At 40.9% G+C, this 6,477-nt stretch overlaps 1 long non-coding RNA gene across 2 annotated transcripts; it reads left to right on the top strand.

Moving 5' to 3' along the window:
• Window positions 1-2,876: 2,876 nt before the first annotated feature.
• On the top strand, window positions 2,877-5,970 carry LOC123130212 (uncharacterized). 2 transcript variants are annotated; one of them, XR_006463755.1, is made up of 5 exons: window positions 2,877-3,154; window positions 3,454-3,522; window positions 3,992-4,274; window positions 4,804-4,861; window positions 5,748-5,970. It is a non-coding gene; the product is annotated as an uncharacterized lncRNA (long non-coding RNA). The 2 variants fall into 2 exon arrangements; XR_006463753.1 differs by having other exon boundaries at window positions 3,992-4,861.
• The last annotated feature ends 507 nt before the right edge of the window (window positions 5,971-6,477 follow it).

Here is a 6,477-nt window from a genome sequence, read left to right as displayed (position 1 = left end):
GACCCAAATGGCTAAGGGAGAGGTGCTCGTCCATGTCCTGAGTTTGAGAGCTGTCACACACGAGTTTGAGAACTCATGTGCGCCAGACACGAGCAGGACGTTGTCTGTAGGTACTCCGCTCTCGCCCAGGTCCAACAATTTCCGCGATAGTAATTCCGGACGGAAAAAGTAATAAATAAAGAAATAGGAATAGCATGGTATATTTGAATCGAAGCATGACCACCACAATAGCTAATAAAAATACAATAATGTTCTCAAAGAAATAGACAATAGTAATCTTGTTTGATATATCTAATAGACTAATAAGTTTCAACATGTTTACAATTTATATTCGGAAGTTGTCACTAAATATTTTTTCCAAAAAGGATGATAACTCCCGACCTCTGCATCGAGCGATGCACACAACCATATATTACTTATTATTCAAAATCCAGCAACCAACAATATCGATATAGAAAAGAAGACAGAAAGAAAACCTGAGGCCGCGTGCCTCGCGACAATAACTCCACCAGACAACTACTAACACTATGATAAAAGACAAACTCAAAACAAAAAATATAAAACTCCTTGGCTACGCCTTCAAGAAGAAATCGTTGCACATGCACCAATGATGATGAGTCCAACCCAAGGTTGATCCCGGGATTCTCATCTACTAAATATTTGAGATTGAAAATATGCGAACATTAAATCTTACTGTTAGAGTATTATATCTATAGCCATATAGTCTTTTATATTTACCCCATTGTATAAGGGGTTTCCTACATATTTCCTACACCTATACATGCGGGTCTCCTGACAAGACTATAGGTGTAGATGTAGGAAACATGTAGGAAACCCTTTATACAATGCGGGTCTCCTGAAAACACCTATACATATTTCCTACATCTATACATATTTCCTACACCTATATCTATAGCCATATTTCCTTACACCTATGTATATATATTGGCCCATGGCCTTATGTAAATACAAGTTGCATATTTCAAACATGATATTGGAGCTTTGGGTTTTTTTTTTCGCACGCCGCAACTCGTGCTTGATCCTTTCTTCATTGTCTCTTTGCCGACTGCCCTCTCTACCTGTGACGTCTCACCGCTGGTTGCCGGCATCCACGCGACTTCTCATCGCCGTGCTCTAGCCTGACGTGCTCCAATCCCGTGCACCGCGCGACTCCCGCCCCGCCCCAATCCTTCGTGGCTCCTAGACGTGGTTCGCGTGCTACTCCGTCCGTTGGTCATCCTCCGTTCGCTGATCTGCTTGTGAATTCTGCACGCTACATGCGCCCGTCCAGCAGGTGTACTGGTTGGCACGCTGCGCTGCAGGTTCAGCCCTGTGGGCTCTTGATTGCGAGTCAAGCCACGTGCTCACCAGATCATGCGGGTCTCCTGAAAACTGCTGCTACTGCTCGCGCCGCCGCTATAGGTCTTTGCCGCATCTCTCCTGACCTCGTCGCAAAAAAGGAGAGATGTTTTCATCGGGCCCGCATGTCCCTCGCTGCTCGCTGACTCCTGACGGTGTTTTCTTCACTACCGTCTCGCAACATGCGCTATTTCTCGGTGCTTGATGCTTGTTCGTCTGTGACGTCGCCCCCTTCGACGTCTTTCGTAGGCTGTGTTGGTCGCTCTCCTACATGTCCAACGACGACCTCCGCACATGATGATTGTCTCTCTACACCAACTCCTCTTGCGACTTTCATCGGTGAATGTCGCTTTTCCCTGACACCTCTCGTGACTTTCACTGGCTGTGCTGGTTGACAACCTATAAGTATAGAGGATCAATTGTAACTCTTTTTGATAAGTAAGAGTGTCGAACCCAACGAAAAGTAGAAGGAAATGACAAGTGTTTCAGCAAGGTAATGTCTGCAAGTGCTGAATTATAAGTAGCGCAGTAATTTGATAGCAAGATATTATGTAACAAGCAACTAACAATAGCAGTAACAAAAGTGCAGCAAGGTAATCCAATCTTTTTGAGGCAAATGACAGGCCAAAACGGTCTTTTATGATAAACAAAACGTTCTTGAGGGTACACGGGGATTTCATCTAGTCACTTTCATCATGTTGGTTCGATTTGTGTTCGTTACTTTGATAATTTGATATGTGGGTGAACCGGTGCTTAGGTGATTTTCTTACTTGAACAAACCTCTACTTATGATTAACCCTCCCGCAAGCATTCGTAACTACGGAAAAAGTATTAAGAATAAATTCTAACTATAGCATTAAATTTTTGGATCCAATCGGCTCCTTACGGAATAACGCATAAACTGGGTTTAAGTTTCTGTCACTCTCGCAATCCACTATCTAATTGCTACTCCATAATGCATTCCCTTAGGCCTAAATATGATGAAGTGTTACGTAGTCGACGTTCACATGACACCACTAGGGGAATCACAACATACATACTATCAAAATATCGAACACATATCAAGTTCATATGATTACTTGCAACATGATTTCTCACGTGACCTCAAGAACAAAGGTAACTACTCACAAATGATAAGCATGCTCATGATCTGAGGGGTATTAAATAGCATATTGGATCTGAACATATAATCTTTCACTAAATAAACCATATAGCAATCAATTACAAGATGTAATCAACACTAGTAATTACCCACAAAAACCAATCTATAGTTTTGATAACAAGATTGGACACAAGAGATCACTACAACAAAAAAACCCCTATAGCAACGCATGTCTACCAACGAAGATAGCATGATGTGTTGTTTGGTTGAACCTCTCACATTCCCCACTTAGCGCCAACCACCCCGTACCCACCTCCACCTCTTCTGTCTTGTCGCTCGCGCATGAAGTCTATTATCCCTTCGTTTTGGCCTTTATCTTGAAAAATAGATTATCCTAAACAAGAGACACCCTGCATCGGCCGCCATCCCCTTGCCCCGCCTCCCCCTGTTCCTTTGCCGAGCCCGCCTCCCTTGCCACTTTCTCCGCGCGTCGGGGACGCATACTGCATCTTCGCCATCCTCCTCGCGTCGTGGATGCACACGTCGTCGTCAACATCCTCCTCGCGTCGGGGAAGGTGCGGCCGCCGTTGTTCCTCCGCGCGACCTGAGATGCCGAGGCCGCCGTTCTTCCTCCGCACAGCCAGGGACGACGCAAACACCGACGCCCCCGTCCTCAACTACATCAGTTCAGCAGTACGCCCCCTCTCCTCGCTCATCCTCTTTTGTTCCTTGCCGACGGCGCCAACCGGCACACAGCAGCCGACTGGTCACAATCCGAGGCACCGACCGACGTAGCTCGCAGCGGCCAACCAGCGACTCAACCCCAAAAGAAACGAACAACTCCTCTCGACCTCTCCAAAATCCCGAGTCCCTGCCAGTGTTTGATTTGCGAGTTGCGTTGCTGATTTGTATCGAGTGCTCATGTCTTGATAAAATTTGCCCCTTTTCATGGACTTTATTTGCAATTGATGTGAGTCTTGCTTTTTTTGCAGGAGAGATTTGCAGGTGTAGTGATATAAGTACTTCTACATGAGGGGAAAAGAACTTGCCAGACAACGCAGGTAATTTCCTTTGATTCTTTCATATCCCTAAATTTCACTTACAACATTGTATATTCGTCGAATTACTAATTTCTACAGCTTAATTTGTATCCAGGAAGAATTCTTGTTAGCACTGGTTAGCATGACAGCAATCTGAGTGTAAACTGTATTTGAGTGAAGCATTGTTAACATAAGAACAATCTGACTACGCCAAATTTCCAATTTATATCCACAGTGCCTCAAAACTATCTAGTGAAAAATTGTTGTTAGGATGAGTGCATAGCAGCTTTCCTTCAGCATGCCCTACCCAGCTATTTGTTTGTAGCTATGCCACAGAAACACCCTAAAGTATTTAAAACTATAGTATTTTTAGAAACCACAGTATTTTCCAAATACTAAGAAAAAACTTAGCTGCCAAATAGGCCCTTAGATTTCCTGTTTCACGCGCATCACTGAAGGGGAGAGTTTAATTGACATATAAGTTTCTCAGTGAAATAAATGCAGGATTCTTCTACTCCAACACTGAACAAGGAGAAAGTATGGTTTCTTCCGAGAGACGTCAAGTTGATGAACATGTCAATAAGATCATTGAATTGAAAATAAGGTATTTTTCTTAGTGTGTCCCCTGCTCTCTATCTCTCTCTCTCTCGGAAAAGATTGTGCTCGCGCGTTTCTACGACATGCAGTTTCTTTCAGGAAGTTACAACACTTTTGTGGTGATCAACCAGAAAACTATTGGTCCTCCATCCATCGGTCTCCTAGCTAGAGTAGGGGTAACTAATTCTGACTTCTTACTACAAGATTGTTCTATTTCACTTACATTTAACATTGTGATCTGTTTGGGGTTCCAGTTTAGTTCAGAATGTGGGTCGTGATGTCACTAGCTGAACTTGGAACATGAAATTAAGTTCTTTGACATTATAAATAATGCTACTCTATAAGCCATAAAACAGCCAGTTAAGTTTAAGACAAAACCCATGTAGAAACCAGACTTCCTATGGTGGCTCGGTCTGGCAGGCTCATCTTTCCCAGCCGCTAATGAATTATTATTTTTATATGTCCTTTCTTGTATATAATTATGGTGCGCTTGTCTATACTACTTAGATCCTGCATCCCTTCAAGGTCAAGTCAGGGCCTCCGGGTTGGCGTCATGATGAGCAGAAGTGGATTAGATAGTTCGTAGTTCTCCTGCCCCCTGTGTTTCTTAGTTCATTATGCATGTGTTCTTTCTATGCATGAGTTGACATCTCCAGCTGTCCCAAATCTGATGATGGTTTTTTTCTTGTGTTGTTGCTTCTGCAGGTTCTTAGAATTTTATTCATGGATCAGGAAATTCTAACCTGTGACTTGGTGAATCTAAGTAATTACGATCTCTTGTGTGACATAGAATATTTAAAGATTTTCAAGTTGTTGCACTGAGATTTCTTCTAATACACCATAACACACATGACTAATAAATCATCACAAGCAAGAGTAGTACAGGAGCAATCTAACGCAAGGCTAGCTAGTGTAGAGACCTCTCAAAAATGGAAATATTCAATTCAGTATATGCAATATTATTAGTTAGCATTTAGAACACTATTTTAGTGATCTAAACGATCTTATATTTCTTTACGAAGGGAGTACTTGTCATTTAGTTAGTTGCTAAATTCATCTCATTTTTATATCTTTATGGGGGGAGTACTTTCATTTAGTTAGTTGCTAAATTCATCTCATTTTTAATATGATATAATTTTTAGTAGTATATGCAAGCTGATGGTTGTTCACAATGAACAACATTAAAACAAATAGACCTCAGTTTACAAAGAATGGGTGAAGACTTGAAGTCTATGTGTTTGTACTCCATAGCATAGTGATGGCCCTTTTGCTAGCATGTATTATTATTATTATTATTATTTTATAGAGTGATGATACTGACATTGCAAGTATATGCAGTTTCTACATCTGAATTTTGGTATTTTTAGAGAAAATAGACTGGAACACTAAAACATATATTAATAGTTCATATAGTTTTGAGTTGATGAAAGATGCAAAAATAATTAGTACACAGATATAAATAGCATAATCTGAGATGTTATTTCCCTTTTGTATTCAGATTATTAATTATCCCCTTATCTATATACAAGTCTTTGTCTTGATAAATCACATTTGTAGGGTGCTCCTTTAAATTGTATTTCTATAATAACTTGATTTCTCTAATGTCAGTTGCTTGTCTCATATTATTGTTATTGTTGTTGTTTTTGTAGATCACGAAAATAAATTGACGATGCATGGCTAAGATGTTGACTGCATGGTTAAGAATGGGGCTACTACAAGATAATAAGAATGCCATTTCAGGATCAAAAAAATTAGAATGACATTTTTAGGATCAATGTTTCAAACATTATAGTTGATTGCAAGGTCAAGAATTGGGCTACTAATAGATTGTTTCACCTCCTGTAATCTTTGGATCATGTCATTTGTAATACACTATACTCAATTTAATATATGAGAACTTTCTGTTCATTATATTGTGCCTCCAACTATCGACATTGCAAAGTCCAGAATTGGGCTACTGATCTGTTATGTCCATTTAAAAATCCTTGTGTCCATGGTCGCCACCAATGCATATGAAGTAGTGATCTGTTCTATTTTCCATGGCCCCCACCAACGCATATGAAATGTTGTTGAGCTCTAGCTCTATATGTTGCTATCCACCAATGCTTCTACATGAAGTTTACCAACGCATGCATATATGTTGTTGTAGACCCTTCCAACGCCACCAACGGCAACACATATTAATCCATTGGTGTAGACCTTAGCAACACATATATGGACATACAACAACGCATTGATACGTCGTTGAAGGGGGGTTCCTGTTGTAGTGGATGAACTAGGGTTTGAGAGGAGATGGTGTTGTTGAAGATGTTGATGGAGATTGCCGTCCCTAAGATAGGAGAGTTATTGGTGATGATGATGACGATGATTTCCCCCTTC

Source organism: Triticum aestivum, chromosome 6A, assembly GCF_018294505.1.
Source record: "Triticum aestivum cultivar Chinese Spring chromosome 6A, IWGSC CS RefSeq v2.1, whole genome shotgun sequence".
Classification (NCBI taxonomy): domain Eukaryota; kingdom Viridiplantae; phylum Streptophyta; class Magnoliopsida; order Poales; family Poaceae; genus Triticum; species Triticum aestivum.
This window is presented reverse-complemented; position numbering and strand designations above follow the sequence as displayed.